The 19,612-nt window shown below is 42.7% G+C and overlaps 2 protein-coding genes and 1 non-coding gene across 4 annotated transcripts in view; 1 reads left to right on the forward strand and 2 right to left on the reverse strand.

Annotated features, from left to right (window-relative positions):
- Nucleotides 1–19,612, reverse strand: part of LOC137318393 (zinc finger protein 3-like) — a 626,361-nt gene that overhangs the window by 354,396 nt on the left and 252,353 nt on the right. Inside the window, exon 1 of one of the 2 annotated variants that reach the window (XM_067981292.1) lies at nucleotides 8,514–8,820. The exons of the other annotated variant lie outside the window; for it this stretch is intronic. The gene's annotated coding sequence lies outside the window, so the exon portion shown is untranslated. Of the gene's footprint in view, nucleotides 1–8,513; nucleotides 8,821–19,612 lie in introns of those variants that run through there. 2 annotated transcript variants of the gene reach the window in all.
- LOC137318355 (zinc finger protein 271-like) overlaps nucleotides 1–19,612 on the reverse strand; it is a 145,632-nt gene that overhangs the window by 48,044 nt on the left and 77,976 nt on the right. The window lies entirely within an intron of this gene.
- On the forward strand, nucleotides 12,488–12,559 carry trnag-ucc (transfer RNA glycine (anticodon UCC)). Its single transcript has one exon. It is a non-coding gene; the product is annotated as a tRNA-Gly (tRNA).

Raw genomic sequence — 19,612 nt, forward strand, 5'->3', positions numbered from 1 at the left:
TGATGCCGTACCTTTCAGCATGAGCTTGACCTGATTATTGGACTGGTTTGCAATGTGTAGCTTAGTCAACACTAATAGGATTGATACTGTATCTTTCAGTCTGACACTGTGTGCTATATTTGGACTTGTGTGTAAGGAATAACTCAGTCTGCAATAATGGAATTGATGCCGTACCTTTCAGCATGAGCTTGACCTGATTGTTGGACTGGTTTGCAATGTGTAGCTGAGTCAACACTAATAGGATTGATACTGTATCTTTCAGTATGATACTGTATTCGAATTTTGGACCATATATAATGTGTAGCTCAATCTGCACTAATGGAATTGATACTGTATCTTTCAATCTGACACTGAGATTGTTGGGCTCATATCTGTTGTGCAGCTCAGTCTGCACTAATGGAATTCATACTGCATCTTTCAGCATGACCCAGAATGTGATTTCTGGACTGATATCTAATGTGTAACTCAATCTGCACTAATGGGATTGATACTGTATCTTTCAGTCTGATACTGTGTGAGATTTGTATACTGGTATGTAACGTGTGGGTCAGTCTGTACTAATCAAATCAAAATTGTACCTTTCAATCTGACACTGAGATTTTTAGACTGGTATTTGATGTGTAGCTCAGTCTGCATTAATGGAGTTGATACTGTATCTTTCAATCTAATACTGTATGAGAATTTTGGACTGGTATCTAACGTGTACCTCAGTCTGCAGTAAAGGAATTGAAACTGTACATTTCATTCTGACACTATGAGATATTTGGACATATATGTGAGTCAAATATGGGTCACATCTGAACTGATATCTAATTTGCATCTCAGGGTACAATATTGGCATGAATACTGCATCTTTAAGCTCATAATGTGTGAGTTGTGGGCTGGTATTTAATTTGATTCTTGGAGTACACTATTGTAATTCATGCTGTACCTATCAATCAGTACCATGTGTCAGTTCTATCTGGTATGTAATTTGTAGCTAATTCTGAACTAATGTGAGATTAACACAGTTCGTTTCAATCTGATAGTGGGTGTGATTTTGGACTGGGAATTATTTATCTGCCAGTCAGTAGTACTGAGTTGTTGTGAAATGGAAATCCCATCTGTCTCTCCTGCTCTGTTTTGACTGTTGGATTGGGATCAGTGTGGGACTGACTATTTCTGCTGTCTGAGACTGTGGGACTGATGACCTGTCTGTGTCGCTGTGCTCTGTGAGTGATAATATACATACTGTGTGTGAGAAGGAGCTGGCTGCACTGACTGCTCCTTGTGCCTCGGGAGGAGTAAACATCACACTGATTCTGGGTCCTTCAAGTATTTGCCTGTAGGAAGATAAATTATATCTTGTAATTGAAAAAAAGATGAAGTAGAAAATACATAAGTGATCAATTGAATCTCTCTGTTAATAATCATTGTAATAACAACAAATGAAAACCAGCGATACAAACAGTGTCAGTGTCTGACTCCACTGCAGTACTGCAGCACTCAGCTTCTGCACACCAGGTATGTTGGGCTGTTTTACAACAATTTAGTGACATCCAGACACAACCCAACCCCTGCACTGATCCATGAATGGGGCTACACGATGGACCTTTGTACAGGTCAGGGTTCCAATCCCCTCTCCCTTGGGACTGACCATTCAACTGATACATATCACCCGCTGTTTAAAATGTGTCCTTCACACTCCTCACCTGAAGCCTGCAATAGATGCTCTTTGTATAACTTCCTATATCCTTACTGTCCGGCTCTGTTTACTGCTCAATAACAAACACTAAAGGTTAATGGGCAGGTTTAAAAATTTAGATTTAATTCCTGCCACTAATCACAAACACGCTCACACTGCACATTGTCCGGTTTCAACAATTTGTTCCGAACTGTTGCAGTTCTGCTTCCGGCCAGTAGATGTCCCCAAACCCCGGGTCATTGAAGTTTACAGATGAGAGAGGGACAGAAGATAAACTCATTCTTCACATTATATTGCACGGGTGGGATTTAGAAAAACTCCGAATGGAGACGAGCTGCAAGTACATTTTGTTAGACCAAACATCAGTTGTAATGCTGTGTTGAATTCTTGTAATTGATTTAGGAAATATAGTCAATACTGAGGAAGACTGGGACAAAATAAACTTGCAGAACGGCCGTGTAAATGGCCATTGAATTTCAATATAGAAAGGTGTGAGGTGGGGCATTTCGCTAGGGGGAATAAGGAGGCCACATACTGCATGGAAAATAAGAGTCCAAATGGGGTAGAGGAGCAATGTAAATCGTGTCCTGAGAAATCAGAGAGAAACACTGCGCAATGTACAGTGAAATATAATGGGGCAAATTCACAACTATGGAATGAGTGAAACAAAAACTTTATTATGAATCAATTGTCTTCATTTTTCATCGTCAAAAAGTGCAAAAATACGAGAGTAAACGTAACAGACAGAAACTTTCCTCACATTGCACATTGTCCTGTTTCTGTCACCATGACAGATAATGTGAATTTGTTCCCTCATTACAGTTGTCGCTTACCGCCAGCAGAGGTCAGTCTCTGGTACTGTATATGAGACTGGGATTTATTCTGTATCTGTATCTCTGGTACTGTGTACGAGAGTGGGGTTTATTCTGTAACTGTCAGTCTCCAGGTACTATGTATAAGTGTTGCGTTTATTCTGTACCTGTCAGTCTCTGGTACTGTCTGTGTGTGGCGGATACATTCTGTATCTGCCATTCTCTGCTACTTTATCTCAGTGTGGGATTTGTACTGTAATTCAATGTCTGTGACAATGTGCAAGTCTGGATTCATTCTGTATTCTTATTTCAGTTTACAATATTGTATTTAAACTGTATCTTTAACACTTTAAATTATATACAGTTCTTCATTGAGCATTTAATTTGTTAATATGGATACACTTTTTCGATTTTCTTTAATCAAACGACGTGTGTGAGTTTTGGAGTAGTATTACATCTTAATCTCTGAACTCGATTGTGAACGATAATATACCTTTCAATCTGTTCACGTTGAAATTACTGGACTGGTATGTAATGTATAGTTCAGTCTGCAATAATGGAATTAATTCTGTATCTGAGTCTAACACTATGAGATTTTTGGACTGGTATGTAATATGTAGCTCATCCTGCACGAAATGAATTGATATTGTATCTATCAGTCTGATACTGTATTAAATTTTTGGACTGGAATGCAATGTATAGCTCAGTCTGCACTAATGGAATTGATACTGAATCTTTCATTGTGATACTGTATGAGATTTTTGGACTGGTGAGTAACATACAGATCAGTCTGTGCTAATGGAATTGATATTGTATCTTTTAGTCTGATAGGGTATGAGATTCTTGGACTGCGATATAATGTGTGGTTCAGTCTGCACTAATTGAATTGATTCTGTATCTTTCAGTCTAATATTGTATGAGATTGTTGGACTGATATATAATGTTGAGCTCAGGCGGTGTGAAAAGAATTAAATTATATCTTCCAGTCTGATCATTTATGATTTTTGGACTCGTTTGTAATGTATAGCTCAGTCTGTACCAATGGTATTGATAATGTTTATTTCAGTATAATACTGAGCATTGACCAATATATCTAACATGTAGCTCAGTCTGCACAAATAGAATTTATACTGTATCTTTCAATCTGCCACTATGAGATCTTTGGACTGGTCGATAAAGTGTAACTCAGCCTGCAGTAATGTCATTGTGACATTCATTCTGTATCTGTTGTCTCCAGTACAGTCTGTGAGGGTGGGATTCATTCTGTATCTGTCAGTCTCTGGTACTGTGTGTGAGTGTGGGATTCATTCTGTATCTGTCAGTCCCTGGTACTGTATGTGAGTTTGGGATTCATTCTGTATCTGTCAGTCTCTGGTCCTGTGTGTGAGTGTGGGATTCATTCTGTATCTGTCAGTCCCTGGTACTGCATGTGAGTGTGGGATTCATTCTGTATCTGCAGGTCTCTGGTACAGTGTGTGAGTGTGGGATTCATTCTGTGTCTGTCAGTCTCTGTACTGATGTGGAGATGCCGGTGATGGACTGGGGTTGACAATTGTAAACAATTTTACAACACCAAGTTATAGTCCAACAATTTTATTTTTAATCCCACAAGCTTTCGGAGGCTTCCTCCTCCCTCCATTCACCTGTTGGACAATAACTTGGTGTTGTAAAAGTCTCTGTACTGTGTGTGAGTGTGGGATTCATTCTGTATCTGTCAGTGTCTGTACTGTGTGTGAGTGTGGGATTCATTCTGTATCTGCAGGTCTGAGGTACTGTGTGTGAGTGTGGGATTCATTCTGTATCTGCAGGTCTGAGGTACTGTGTGTGAGTATGGGATTCATTCTGTATCTGCCATTTTCTGCTACATTATCTCAGTGTGGAATTCATTCTGTAATTCAGTCTCTGAGACAATGTGCAAGTCTGAATTCATTCTGTATTCTAATTTCAGTTTACAGTATCGGACTTGAAACTGTATCTTTAATACTTTAAATTATATATAGTTCTTCGTCTGGTGTTTAATTTATAAATATGGATACACTTTTCGATTTTCTTTAATCAAACATGTGTGAGTTTTGGAGTAGTATTACATCTTTATCATTCACAATAGAGTTCAGAGATTATGTACCTTTCAATCTGTTCACAGTGAAATTATTGGATTGGTATGTAATGTTTAGCTCGGTCTGCAATAATGGGATTAATTCTGTATCTCAATCTAATATTGTATGAGATTTTTGGACTGGTATGTAATATGTAGCTCAGCCTGCACGAAAGGAATTGATACTGTATCTATCAGTCTGATACTGTATTGGATTTTTGGACTGGAATGTGATGTGTAGCTCAGCCTTCAATAATGGAAGTGATACTGAATCTTTCGATCCGATATTCTTTGTGATTTTTGGACTGGTGAGTAACATGGAGCTCAGTACGTGTTATGGAATTGATATTGTATCTTTGAGTCTGTAGGGTATGAGATTCTTGGACTGCTATATAATGTGTGGCTCAGTCTGCACTAATGGAATTGATACTGTATCTTTCAGTCTAATACTTTATGGAATTTTCAGTCCGGTATGTAATGTACATGTCAGGCAGTGCTAATAGAATTGATACTGTATCTTCCAGTCTGAACATTTATGAGGTTTTTGGACCAGTATGTAATGTGTCGCTCAGTCTGTTCCAATGGTATTGATGATGTTTATTTCAGTATAATACTCTGAGTATTTACTAATATATATAATATGTAGCTCAGTCTGCACTAATGGAATTGATACTGCATCTTTCAACCTGACACTAAGATATCTTTGAACTGGTATGTAAAATGTAACTCGGTCTGCAGTAGTGTGATTGTGAGATTCATTCTGTGACTGTCAGTTCCTCATACTCTTTGTGAGTGTGGGATTCAATCTGTATCTGTCAGCATCTGGTACTGGTTGTGAGTGAGGGAATTCATTCTGCATCTGTCAGTCTCTGGTCCTGTGTGTGAGTGTGGGATTCATTCTGTATCTGTCAGTCTCTGGTACGGTGTGTGAGTGAGGGATTCATTCTGTATCTGTCAGTCTCTGGTATGGTGTGTGAGTGAGGGATTCATTCTGTAACTGTCAGTCTCTGGTACTGTGTGTGAGTGTGGGATTCATTCTGTATCTGCCATTCTCTGCTACATTATCTCAGTGTGTGATTCATTCTGTAATTCAGTATCTGAGACAATGTGCAAGTCTGAATTCATTCTGTATTCTGATTTCAGTTTACAGTAACGGATTTGAAACTGTATCTTTAATAATTTAAATTATATACAGCTCTTCGCCAAGTGTTTAATTTGTAAATATGGATACACTTTTCGATTTTCTTTAATCAAACATGTGTGAGTTTTGGAGTAGTATTACATCTTTATCATTCACAATAGAGTTCAGAGATTATGTACCTTTCAATCTGTTCACAGTGAAATTATTGGATTGGTATGTAATGTTTAGCTCAGTCTGCAATAATGGGATTAATTCTGTATCTCAATCTAATATTGTATGAGATTTTTGGACTGGTATGTAATATGTAGCTCAGCCTAAACTAAAGGAATTGATACTGTATCTATCAGTCTGACGCTGTCTTGGATTTTTGGACAGGAATGTGATGTGTAGCTCAGTCTTCAATAATGGAAGTGATACTGAATCTTTCGATCTGATATTCTATGAGATTTTTGGACTGGTGTCTAACATGTAGCTCAGTACGTGTTATGGAATTGATATTGTATCTTTGAGTCTGATAGGGTATGAGATTCTTGGACTGCTATATAATGTGTGGCTCAGTCTGCACTAATGGAATGATACTGTATCTTTCAGTCTAATATTGTGTGGGATTTTCAGTCTGGTATGTAATGTACAGGTCAGGCAGTGCCAATAGAATTGAAACTGTATCTTCCAGTCTGATCATTTGAGGTTTTTGGACCAGTATGTAATGTGTAGCTTAGTCTGAACCAATGGTATTGATAATGTTTATTTCAGTATAATACGATATGAGTATTTACTAATATATCTAATATGTAGCTCAGTCTGCACTAATGGAATTTATACTGTATCTTTCAATCTGACACTATGATATCTTTGAACTGGTATGTAAAATGTGACTCAGTCTGCAGTAGTGTGCCTGTGAGATTCATTCTGTGACAGGCAGTTCCTGATACTCTATGTGAGCGTGTGATTCATTCTGTATCTGTCAGCATCTGGTACTGGTTGTGAGTGAGGGATTCATTCTGTATCTGTCAGTCTCTGGTACTGTATGTGAGTGTTGGATTCATTCTATATCTGTCAGTCCTTGGTACTGTATGCCCGTGTGGGATTCATTTTGTTTCTGTCATCTCTGGTACCATACTTGAGTGTGGGATTCACTCTGTGTCTGGCAACCTCTCGTACTGTATGTGAGCTCGGGATTCTTTCCGCATCTGTCAGTCTCTGGTACGGTATGTGAGTGTGAGATTCATTCTGTATCTGTCCATAATTATTCTCTCAGATTAGATTATGGTATTCAATACTTTTGCTTTAATATCTTAATGTTTAAGTCGTTTTTCACATTATTTAATTGGTAAATATGGATACACTTTAGGATTTGATGCTGGAGGTTTTAATCAGATAATTTGTGTGATTTTGGACTACTATTAAATCTGTATCTCTGTCAGTATTGTTGTGAATGATAATATATCTTTCAACCTGATATGGTGACATTTTTGATTTGGTATATAATGTGTAGATCTGACTGCACTAAAGGAATTAATACTGCATCATTAAGTTTTATTTTATAAGATTTTTGGACTCGTGTATAATGTGTATCTCGGTCTATGCTAATAGAATTGACACTGTATCTTTAAATCTCATACTATGAGTTTATTATAAACTGGTATCTAATGTGTTTCTCAGGTTACACTGTCACAGCATTTCTCAATCTGATACTGGACATGAGTTTTGGACTTGCAATTTTTATTCGAATGGCACACAATTCGAATGGATACTTCATGTATTAAACTCACGTGTGTGTGTGAGAGAGTTTTGGGCTAGCATACAATCGGAATCTTGGGGTATCTGGGATCTAATTCATGGCTAAAGTTATCCTTTTTTGAAATTGACAATCTGAAAGCATGACTTTGGACTGGGATTTTTGTATCCACCTGTCAGCGGGACTGAGTGAGGGGGAAATGGAACAGTGTCTGCCTCACCTGCTCTGTTTGACTGTTGGATTGAAAATGTGTCTCTGGAGTTAGGGGGAAATGGAACAGCGTCTGCCACACCTGCTCTGTTTGACTGTTGGATTGAAAATGTGTCTCTGGAACTTGGGATCAGTGTGGGACTGACTACTTCTGCTGTCTGAGACTGTGGAACTGATGACCTGTCTGCGTCTCTGTGCTCTATGAGTGATAAAGTACTTACTGTGTGTGAGAAGGAGCTGGCTGCACTGTTCCTTTGCCTCGGATGGAGGAAACTTCACATTCATTCTGGCTCTTTCAAGGGTTTGACTGTAGAAAGAAACATATATCTTGTAACTCAAGAACAGGTGAGGTCGAAAATACAGAAGTGATCAGTTTAATATCTGTGAATAATTATTTTGAATATCCACAAATGAAAACCAGTGATACAAACGGTGTCAGTGTCTGACTCCACTGCAGCACTGCAGCACTCAGCTTCTGCACACCAGGTGTGTTGGGCGATTTTAAAACAATTTAGTGACATCCCCTCCACTGATCCATGAATGGGACTACCCGATGGGGCAGGGACCTTTGTACAGGTCAGGTTTCTGATCCCCTCTCCCATGGGACAAACCGTTCAAATGAAAGGAAACAACCGCTGTTTAAATTGTGACCTTCACACTTCTCACCTGATGCCTGCAATCAAAACTGCTTGTATAACTCCCCACATCCTGACTGTTCACTGTCCAAAAACAGGGTGAGACTGGAACTAAACCAGGAACATTCACCACTGGTTTGGGGAGAGAAAGCAGCAATGATTTTAAATAGAAGGTTCTTCCCATTCTGTCTCCCTTACCCTGGACACACCCTGGACACACACAGCCCGAGAATGACCTCTCCCTTCCCCCGCTCACTCCATGTTCCGGGACCAGTTCCTGATCCACTCCGCCTCTTACAAACAGCCCCCGGACTCCCCCTGACCTTCCCCCGGACTCAATGCCGATCTCTGAGCCCATCTGCGGACACGGTCCCGAAGCGATGAGCTGCTGTAACGAGGCTGCTCTTTGCTCCCTTCCCCCGGGGGCCGTGATCTCTCCATTCCCGGCTGTTTTAAACCATCTTCTTCCGCTCACTGAGGGAATGGCGCCCACAGGCCGAGCTGGGGGAGGGCAGCGCGCATGCGCTCTTCTGCTCACCAACAACCAGCGCTGGGGGCGGGGCTGCGTCGCGCATGCGCAGATATCTGGTTTAATTCCCAATACAAAAATCGATGGAAACTTTCCCCAATTGGAATTTTTCCGAGTCTGAGCAAAGGAAGTGGGTCTGGGGGAAAGGTCAGAGGGATTGGGGTCCACAGGCAGTGCAGGAACAGGCACCAGAATGGAAAACAGATGGGATTCCACCAGTGCCTAACGCTGGAATCCAGACTGACTTTACAATCTCTAACTATTAAACTAGATGTTTCCATCCCTGCTGTTTCTCTCGGTATCTTTTGATGGTAAAGTGTCTTTCAGTGATAAAGTGGGCGGCTCTGAAATGAGCCAATGGGCTCTGTTCATTCTTGGACTCTTTACTGATAAAACTGACGCGTGAGGAAGAAACTGGAGGAAGGATTTCTCAAACCAATCCTGGAAAACATGGAGGAAAGAGTGAGTCGGTGTGTTTGTCGGGACCATGTAGGATTAATATCCGATAGCAGAAGTCCCAGATTAATTTAATCAGAGTGATACTCTCGATGACTGAGAGTAATACCGAACGTCCCTCTGCTGCAAAACAGAATAAAGTACAACAGGCAAGAGAGAGTCAAATGTGGCCCATTGTTTTTTCACTCTCTGAACTGAGGGTGGGATTAATAGTGTGTCTGCCTCTGGTCCAATATCAGTGAGAGATGAGATTGCATCTTTTGTCTCTCCAATGGGATCTTTCTGGATAACACTTAGCTTTGCAGCTCAGTCTGCAACTGATACTCTGGCACTGTGTCTCTCCGCGCTATCTCTCACCGTATCTGTCTCGCTTTATCTCGCTTTCTGGTGCTGGAGATGAACACACTGATAGGAAGTGTAAGACTGACAGTGTATGTTTGTCTTTCTCTAATGCTGGACATGAAGGTGTGATATTGTCTGATATAAAACAGAGGGAATGGGATGTCCGGGCCGGGCCTCACTGTAACTGGGGATGTGTTCGGCTCCAGTCCCAGTTCAAGGTCATCATCTTTTCACAGATTGAGGGCAAGTGTCTCTGTGAGAAGGTAACACTGGTGGAGAAACTCCGCGTCATAACTCAAACCCCAACAGATGAGATTCTCAACATCAGCTGGAATAAGGTGTTTGTGAACTGCTGAACCCGTCTGGGAGGGAATGTGTGGGGAGATAGAATCGGGTCTGGGACTGAAATGGAAGGAGGCGGGTTGACTTGTTAACGAAGGGACTGTATTTCGGCAGGAATATTACTGACTGTTAATTGCAACGGGGCTTATTTAAAAGCTCCGGATTTCTGGAAATCTTTGAATATGAAGCCCGAGTCTGTAAGGGTTTGTGCGGAGCGCTGTGTTTCGGTTCTATTATCGATAAACGGTTTGAAATTGGCGGATGGAGAAAGCTGGAGGTGGAGCTGGAAGATCAGACGCCGCTCTCTGCTCTGTTTTTCACTGTCTCCTCCGCTCCCTCCCTCTCTGTTCAATCCCCCATATGGAACCAAAGCGGATAGCTGGACTCTAAACTCGGTTCATTAGTCAACAAGACGAATGGCGAGTAATGTTTCTGATCTCCTGAGCACCAGGCAATTCACTGTTATTTGTTTCTGTGCAGAGTTACATTTCAATGATTCCCCAGTGTGTTTAATGCGTTATGTAAATAATCTAACAAAATAGAACAGAAAGGGAGCGAAGCGCTGAATCCCACAGATGTGGAAAGGTTAGTCGAGCAGTTCTGGTGATGCTTTACGAGCCCAGCATGGCAAGTATTTCAAATAAACACAAGAAATGTGGTGATGTGTGGACTGGGGTCCATAAGTCACCATTTAAATTACCGGACTGTGGTCGGTGCCCTAACTCCAGTCCCATTAATACCTCATCTCGGCTACAACGAGAATAAAGCAGCTCAAAGCCACGCTGGTAGCATGATATCAGCGTCTCCCTTCAGACAGTAACCAGCCCTTTCACAGATACAGTGGGTGGCTCTGAAAAGAGCCTTTACATCGAGTTACATCGAAACTACGGCACAGAAACAGGCCATTCGGCCCAACTGGTCTGTGTTGCCGTTTATGCTCCACACGAGGCTGCTCCCTCCCTACTTCATCTAACTCTATCAGAATACCCTTCGATTCCTTCCTTCCTCATGTGTTTCTCTAGCTTCCCCTTAAATGCACCTGTGCTATTTGCCTGAGCTGCTCCTTGTGGTAGCATTTTCCACATTCTAACCACTCTTTGGGTAAAGCAGTTTCTCCTGAATTCCCTATTGGATTTATTAGCGACTATTTTATATTTATTATCTTTAGTTTTGGACTCCCCACAAGTGGAAACATTTTCTCTATGTCTACCCTATGAAACCCTATCATAAGACCTCTATCAAGTCACCCCTCAGCCTTCTCTTTTCGAGTGAAAAGACCCCCAGTCTGTTCAGCATTTCCCAATAAGAATATCCTCTCATTTCTCGTATCACGAGAATCTTGTTTGCACCTTCTAAGTCCTTTATATAATATGGAGACCAGAACTGTGCACAGTACTCCAAGTGTGGTCGAACCAAAGTTCCATACTATTTTAACATAACTTCTTTGATTTTCAATTCTATCTCTCTAGAATGAATCTCAGTGTTTGATTTGCCTTTTTGTGACCTTATTAACTTGCGTCGCTACTTTCAGTAATTTTTATATCTGTACCACGAGATCCATTTGCTCCTCCAGCCCGTTTAGACTCTTATTATCCAAGCAGTGTGTGACCTCCTTATTCTTCATTCTGCAACTTTATTAATGTCCTCTTGCATTTTGATGCATTCTTCCTTTGTATTAACTACATCGCCCAATTTGTTGTCGTCCACAAATTTTGAAATTGTACTTCCGATTCTCGAGTCCCGAATTGTTCATGTAAATTGTGAACGGTGGTCCTAACACCGATCCCTGTGGAACTCCACTTCCCACCTTTTTGACAATCTGAGTAACTACCCTTAACCTCTATTCTCTGTTTTCTGTTTTGATGCCAGCTTGCAAACCATTCTATCACCTGTCCCTGAACCCACGTGCTCTGAACTTAGCCATGAGTGGACAATGCATTACCTTATCGAAGGCCTTCGGAAAATCCAAATATATTGCATCAACTACATGAACCTTGCTCTCCTTGGGTCTCTCTCAGAGTGTTTACACTGCCCGCTCACCCTCACTGATATTCTATCTTTGAACTGCTGTAATATTGTCCTTTAGTAATATTGCTGCTCCTCATCCTTTCCCTATTTCCCTGACCATTCTAAAGATCTTATAGACTTGAATATTAAACTGCCATTCGTGCCCAGCTGGTATTCAGGTCTCTGTAATGATTTAATGTAATTATCTAACTTTACTCAATGGCAGATGTGAGCTGCGGCAAAATGTATTTCCAGCCGGTCAAGTATTGCAGGTATCGACTGTCTCTTCAGTCCGATATCAGGTGAAGAATTACTGGCTGGTGTGTAATTTCCATTGATTGGGGGTTGGCGACATCTACTGGGCAGAAACGGGAACTGCAACAGAGCGAGAAAGGATCCGTCAGAAACCAGTTCAAATGAAGAACAAAATCCAACAGCCTGCAGTGTCTGTTCAGGGTCTGATGTTTGAGAGCAATTTGATCATCCCTGATTGTCAGCGATGGTGGTATAGTGGTGAGCATAGCTGCCTTCCAAGCAGTTGACCCGGGTTCGATTCCCGGCCATCGCATTTCAGTATTCTTATTAAATTATTTCCATCATTAAGTTTGCCATCGAATTTGTTGCAGTTCAGCTGGATATTGTTTCCAAAACATAAACTGGGATAATTGCAGCAAAATGTTTTCAACGTTAATTTATTTTTCCTATAGAAGGAATAGATGACAAATATACTGGAAATAGTGAGCAACCAAGGGTCTAACAAGAGTGAGGAAGTCAAATGATATGTGAGCTTTTATTGCAACGGTGTTGCAATATAAGAGTAATAAGGACTTGTTGCAATTGTGCTATGAGGAGATATTGTGTAAAATTGGCCGATATTCGCTGGAGTTTAGAAGAATGAGAGATGATCGCATTGAAACGTGCCAATTTTTTAGACGGCTCGACAGGGTAGATGCGGAGAGGCTGATTCCCCTGGCTGGAGAGTCAAGAACTTGAGGTCAGAGTATCAAGATCAGGGGTCGGCCATTTAGCATCGACATGAGGAAAAAATTCTTCACTCAAAGGGTTTTGAATCTTTGGAATTCTTCACCCCAGAGGGCTGTGGATGCTCAGTCGTTGAATATATTCAAAGCTGAGATCGATAGATTTTTGGACGCTGATGGCATCAAGGTATATGGGGATGGGGCGAGAAAGTGGAGTTGAGGTCGAAGATCAGCCATGATCTGATTGAATGGCGGAGCAGGCTCGCGTATCGTATCGCCTACTCCTGCTCCTATTTCTTATATTCTTATGTAGAGAGCCTTATATCCAAGTGTGCTGATGACACTAAGTTAGGTAGCACCGTAAACATTATAGATGGGAGCAGAAAGTTGCAAAGGGACATTGATAGATTCAGTGAGTGGGCAAAACTGTGGCAGATGGAGTTCAACGTGGGGAAGTGTGAGGTCATCCACTTTGGACCATAAAAAGATCGATCAGAGTATTTTCTAAAGGGCAAGAAACTAGGAACTGTGGATGAGCAGAGGGTTAATGAGACCAAGTACAGAATTCACTAAAAGGTGCAAAAATAAGTTAAAATGGTAATGGTATTTTGATGTTTATTTCAAGGGACAGGAAATAAAAATGAGTGGAAGTTATGTCACAGTTATTCAGAGCTCTTGTTAGAGCTTATTTAGAGTATTGTGTTCAGTTCTGGGCACCGCACCTCTGGCAGGATAAGAACATAAGGAATATGAGCAGGAGTAGGCCTTACGGCCCCTCGAGCCTGCTCCGCCATTCAATAGATCATCTGCTCTTAACTGCCCGATCCCCATATCCCTTGATTGTCTTGTCCAAAAATCTATCAAACTCAATCTTGAATACACTAAACGACTGAACATCCACAACCCTCTGGGGTGGAGAGAACTGTATCGACGAAGATAAAGGGAATGAAATGAACTGTGTCAGACAGTTACATTTCGCTGCTCTGTCTGACCATTTTAGTCACTACTTCCCTGCAGAGGGATTTGAAAATTCGATGGAAAAGCGTTGGGTGAAAGATCCTTTTGCTTTCGAAAATCCTGAATCTATAATGAAGCTAAATTTGATGCCTGATCAAGAAAACGGGCTGGTGCGACTCACCTGTGACAGCGCACTGAAAACACGCCTCAAGTCATTCAGTTTGTCTTATTTTTGGATCAGTGCTTTCAAAGATTATCCACTGTAAGTAAGATTAGTGTTCCGTTCTTCCTGCCGTTCACAAAAACCTACATCTGCGAACTGGGATTTTCGACTTTGAGAAGGTTAAAAACAAGAGAAAGAAACCGACTCAACCGTGCCTGATATGCGTGGAGCGCTTTCATCTTGTGATCCAGATTGGAACGAGATCATGAACAACAGGCAGACACATCCGTCACATTAAGTAAGTGAAACTCAACCTGAACTTTTATTTACTGTATTGACACAATATTTCAAATGTTTTTCAAGTAACGTCGATGTCTAATTTTAGTTATTACTTGAAATGAAGTGAAGAGCATGGACTGACCTTTATTGGGATTTGATGAAAACTCCAGCCGGAAGATATTATTGTTTTGGATCCCTGGGGGAAATGTTTTCTTTCCACTGGGTCACGAGGAAAAATGTTTGTGAAACACTGTTCCACATTGTACGGTCAGTGTCTGTTCAGCAAACCGACCCTCAATTCCTCAGTCCGTATTTCGAGAAACGCTTCTGTGCGCGACGCCGGCAAAAAAACACTGACCGACCCCCGGTGACTAATGGCGGCCGGAAGCCCCACAATCCCCCGCGCCCCAGAAACCCGTCCATCTCGCCAAGGCGCTCGTTTCGCGATCAGACTGCGCATGCTCCCCAGGCCCGCCCTGCATTCTGGGAGCGCTTCGCTCCTGCAGTTTGTCGCGAGTCGGACTCGGTGGAAACAGGAGAAGAAACCGGGAAGCGGCGGGTGGGACGAGGGAGGCGCTGGATGAGGGATTTAATGGAATGGTGCTCAGGGCACCCGGGCCGCCCGTCCGCCCGTCCGCCGGGCCCCCCGGCTCTGATTCGGGTTCTGAGCCGCACTCGGTGTTGCTGAGACTCCGCTCGGCCCCGCTCAGTGTCTCGGACCAGCACCACGCATGCTCTGGCCATGGGCCCTTCCCGCGCCTGCGCGCTGATCCCCTTCGAATTCAGATAGAACGTATTCTACCGCGCGGGGCATTTTGGGTAAGATTATCGCCATTGTAAAACCCTCTTGCCGATATTTCTGTGATGGGGTGTCAAAGGGCGAGGTTTACCAATCAAAAGCAAAATACTGCGGATGCTGGAAATGTGAAACATAAAGAGAAAATGCTGAAAATCCTCAGCAAGTCAGGCAGCATCCGCGGAGAATGAAACAGAGTTAACGTTTCAGATTAGTGTTAAGGTTTTGTCAGAACTTGAAGAAGTGAAAGAATTAACAGTTTTCAAGCAAGTAGAGAGGCAGGGAAAGAGGGGACGGGGAGGGAAAGAACAAAAGGGAAGGTCTGTGATAGGGTGGAGGGCAGGAGTGATAAAGCAAAAAAAGGGATGATGCTGCAAGGCAAGGAGGGTGGTAATGGGTCAAGTAAATAAACAAAGGATGACTCCAGAGGAGCTTTAAAGGGTTGAAGTCAGCTGGATGTGTGAATGAGGCCGTGAGCCAAAGGAAGCGAATTTGAAGCGGAGAGAGAGGGACAAGCTGTGTAACCGGGCGCAGACACTCATCCACAGCCCAGACATCACTTCTTTCCCACGAGGCGTGAAAGGACTATATTAATTACAATAATCCATGTTATTTGATTTTGAATAGTTTAGTTTCTAAATGGAATCATGTTTCTCCAATTATATTTCCCAACTCAGATTCAAGGCCTCCAACCCAACCCAAATGTTGGAGATGGTGCAGAGGGTTTGGGTTTCAGCAGAGGTAGGAGGGTGAGTGTGTGAGACTGGGATTTACTGTCTGGGGGAATGAGCAGGAAGAATGTTCCATAGAAACTAGAATTGCCTGTTCTGAATTTCTATTCTGTATTCACAGTGAGGACTTTTGTAAACTCCAGTGCACTGATTGTGGAAAGAGCTTTAACCAGTTCCACAACCTGAAAAAAACATCGCACCATTCATAGCGGGGAGAAACCGGACACGTGTTCTGTGTGTGGACGGGGCTTCAACTGATCGTCCAACCTGGAGAGACACAAGGACACCAGTACGATGGAGAAACCATGGAAATGTGGGGACTGTGGGAAGGGATTCAATTACCCGTCCCAGCTGGAAACTCATCGACGCAGACACACTGGGGAGAGGCCGTTCACCTGCTCCGTGTGTGGGAAGGGATTCACTCAGTCATCCCACCTGCTGACGCACCAGCGAGTTCACACTGGGGAGAGGCCATTCACCTGCTCCATGTGTGGGAAGAGATTCACTCATTCATCCAGCCTCATTGAACATCAACTTGTTCACACTGATAAGAGACCTATCAAATATTTTCACTGTGACAAGAGTTTTAAAAGCAGAAATGAACTGCTGACACACCAACGCACTCACACTGGGGAGAGGCCGTTCACCTGCACTGAGTGTGGGAAGGGATTCACTCAGTCATCCAAACTGCTGACACACCAGCGAGTTCACACTGTGGAGAGGCCGTTCACCTGCTCCGTGTGTGGGAAGGGATTCACTCAGTCATCCAGCCTTATTGAACATCAGCTTGTTCACACTGATAAGAGACTTTTCAAATGTTCTGTCTGTGAGAAGAGCTTTAAAAGAAAAAGTGATCTGCTGACACACCAACGCACTCACACTGGGGAGAGGCCGTTCACCTGCTCTGTTTGTGGGAAGGGATTCACTCAGTCATCCAGTCTACTGATACACCAGCGAGTTCACACTGGGGAGAGGCCATTCACCTGCTCCGTGTGTGGGAAGAGATTCACTCGATCATCCCACCGGCTGAGACACCAGCGAATTCACACTGGGGAGAGGCCATTCACCTGCTCCGTGTGTGGGAAGGGATTCACTCAGTCATCCAGCCTTCTGACACATCAACTCGTTCACACTGATAAGAGACCTTTTAAATGTTCTGACTGTGAGAAGAGCTTTAAAAGAAAAAAGGATCTACTGACACACCAACGTACTCACACTGGGGAGAGGCCGTTCACCTGCTCTGTGTGTGGGAAAGGATTCACTCTGTCATCCAGCCTACTAATACACCAGCGAGTTCACATCTGACTGCAGGGTTCTGCTGTTATGACTGCTGTTAATCACATGCAGGACTCAACCCTGTTCATTCTGGCAGTTGGGGATTGTTTCTGATGTTAATAATCCATTTAACAGGATTGCAGTATTAGAATTCTGTAAAAGTGTCAAATAAATCAGCTTTCTTTTAAACACAGTCTTTCTCGTCCTTGATATCTCGATGATAAGACAAGGTGATTGAGGAATTATGATGAAATAAGTGGAATCCATCTTAGAACTGAGTTCCTCCACCTTTTTGAAAGATGGATCTACAAGATGTCCAAGTCTGACAGGACAGAAAATTCTATTATATCACAGGGTCCACTTCAATCAGCCTGCGCAGATTTCCACTACCCTTGTGTGGGAAAGAGTTTCCTGATTTCACTCCTGGACGCCCTAACTCTAAATTTAAGTTTATGACCTCTTGTTATGGATTCCCCTACCAGAGAAAATAGTTTGTATTTCTACCCTATCGAATCCCTTTATAATTTTAAATATCTGGATCAGGTCACCTCTCAACCTTCTAAACTCAAGGGAATGCAAACCAAGGGAATACAACCGGTCCTCATTAATTTGACCCTTCAAGCCTCAGTGTCATTCTGGTGAATCCGCACTGTCCCCCCTCCAAGGCCAATATATCCTTGGTGAGGATCAGTACTGCAGATGGGCTCTGACCAAGGCTCTGTGGAACTGAAGCGTCACTTCCTCCCCTTTGTATTTCAGGCCTCGAGATAAAGGCCAACATTCCTTTCGTCTGTGATTATTTTTGTATCTGTGCACTAGCTTTTAGTGATTTTTGTACATGGACACACAAATCCCTTTGCTCCTCCACCGTTCCCAATCTCTCACTTCAAGAAAATACTCCAATGTTTCCTTCTTGCTTCCAAAGTGAATGATCTCACTCTTCCCCACATTGAACTCCATCTGCCACAGTTTGTCCATTCACTTAAACTGTCTCTTTGTAACTTCCTGCTCCCATCTACACCACTTACTGTGCCTCCTAACTTAGTGTCACCTGGAAACTTGGATCTACAACTCTCTATTCCTTCATCCAAGTTATTGGTAAATATGGTGAAAAGCTGAGGCTCCAGTACAGATCCCTGGGGTCACCACTTCTCACATCCCGCCAATCAACGAACGTTCCCTTTATCCCTTCTCTCTTCTCCGACCTCCCAACCAATTCCAACACAAGTCACAAGGTCACTTTCAATTCTGTGCATTTTTATTGATTCTATTAATCTCTTGTGCTGAACGTTATCAAATGCCTTCTGGAAGTCCATACAGACAACATCCATAGACGCTCCCCTGTCCACCTTGTTAATTACCTCAAAAAATCCAACTAGATTAGTCAGACATGACCTGCCCTTCACAAATCCATGTTGACTCTCTTTGATCAGCTCAGACTTGATGAAGTGCTCAACCATTTTGTCTCTGATGATTGATTCCAGTAACTTCCCCACAACTGACCTTAAATGGACAGGTCTGTATTTTCCTGGTTTCTTCCTCCCTCCTTTCTTAGATAACGGAGTGACGTTTTCAATTTTCATCTCCAAGGGCACAATTTCTGACGAAGGAGGAAGCCTCCGAAAGCTTGTGAATTTAAAATAAAATTGCTGGACTATAACTTGGTGTTGTAAAATTGTTTACAATTGTCAACCCCAGTCCATCACCGGCATCTCCACATCATATATAACAGGACTGAGCGTCCCAGCTCTGACGATATAACAGGAATCTGTATCCCAGCATTGACTGTGAGGATCAGAGGACTGAGTGTCCCAGCACTGATTATGTGTCTTACAGGACTGACTGTCCCGGCACCGACTGTGTAGATGACAGGATTGACTGTCCCAGCACTGTCTATTCTTCCTGTCGACATGGGCTGTGGAGGAGATAAATGGGTGGGTTAGAATCCATAATAGGGTGGAATGACATGGGGTTGTCCGTGGAGATCAAATCGGTTGGAAGAGATTACAGAGATATGGAGGGGGAGAGGACAATGGTGGGACTTGAACACGAGGATGAGGATTTTAAAATCGAGGCTTTGCCGGACCGGGAGCCAATGTAGTAACACACGAACAGAAACTTACGGTTCACTGCCAGGCAGACAGGTGGAGAAGACATTGATGTCCACGGGGGAACAGTCAGGTTAACAGCAGCAGTCGAGTTCGGAGAAACCGCCAGTCAGGTCACAGGTTCAAATGGGAACTGCTGGAAGCAGACACACACAGTGAGATCTTACAACAGAGCACGGACGCTCTCAAAGACCACCTCCCTCCCTTGTCTGAATCCACGATCACCGTCTTCACCATCTCCCAAAATCAATCTGCAGACTTATCCTCCCACTGCTTTCTACTCACCGAATTACAGCTTCCAGATACCCAGCACAACCCACTTAATAAATAAT

This window comes from Heptranchias perlo, unplaced genomic scaffold, assembly GCF_035084215.1.
Source record: "Heptranchias perlo isolate sHepPer1 unplaced genomic scaffold, sHepPer1.hap1 HAP1_SCAFFOLD_70, whole genome shotgun sequence".
Lineage (NCBI taxonomy): Eukaryota > Metazoa > Chordata > Chondrichthyes > Hexanchiformes > Hexanchidae > Heptranchias > Heptranchias perlo.